The sequence below is a fragment of the Orycteropus afer genome, unplaced genomic scaffold (genome assembly GCF_000298275.1).
Source record: "Orycteropus afer afer isolate SDZICR_OR568_19922 unplaced genomic scaffold, OryAfe1.0 scaffold00074, whole genome shotgun sequence".
NCBI lineage: Eukaryota > Metazoa > Chordata > Mammalia > Tubulidentata > Orycteropodidae > Orycteropus > Orycteropus afer.
The window spans coordinates 551,850-552,765 of NW_006921661.1; positions in this window are offsets into that span (position 1 = coordinate 551,850).

The following is a 916-nucleotide window of genomic DNA, read 5'->3' on the forward strand; positions in this document are numbered from 1 at the left end:
GAATGAACACATATGTTCTGGAAAAAGTGCAGCTGGAATGCTTCTTGGAAGTGAGAATGGCCAGACTTCATCTCACTATTTTGGTCTTGTTGTCTGAAGGAACCATTTCCTGGAGAAGGATGTCATGCTTGGTAAAGTAGGTCAGAAAAGAAGGGGAAGACCCTCAACAAGATGGAGTGACACAGTAGCTGCAAGGATGGGCTTAAGCATAGCAAGGATGGTGAGGATGGCACTGGACCTGGCAATATTTCGTTCTGTGTTACATAGGGTCACTGTGAATCAGAACTGACTCGGCAGCACCTAACAACAACAAATTCTTTACAGAAAGGGAAACCAAATCTCACAGAGGTTAAATAAATTGTTCTAGTTCATATAGTGCTAGTTAATATATTTAGTGTATTAATTTCTTAGGTCTGCTGTAACAAAATACCAGAAAGTAGGTGGCTTTAAAAGACAGAAATTCATTGTCTCATACTCCTGGAGGCTAGAAATCTAAATCAGGAATCAGCTGTGTTGATTTCTTCTGAGGACTCTGAGAAAAAAATTGTCTCTGCCTCTCTCCTACCTTCTAGTGGCTCACAAAATATCTTTGGCATTCCCTGGCATTTGTCTCTGTCATCCCATGGTAATCCTTCCTCTGTTATATCTGTCTCTGTGTCTGTTCTCCTCTTTTATAAGATGCCATTCAGATGGAATTAGAACCCACTCTGTTTCTGTAGAACCTCATGTTAACCGATAGCATCTTCAAAGACCCTGTTTCCAAACAAGGTCATGTTCATAAATTCCAGGGGTGAAAATTTCAACATGCCTTTTGAAGGAATTAAGGAGCTCTGGTGGCGTAGTGCATAAGGCATTTGACTGCTAACCAGAAAGTTGGTGGTTCAATCCCACCAGCCACTCTGTGAAGGAAGACTAG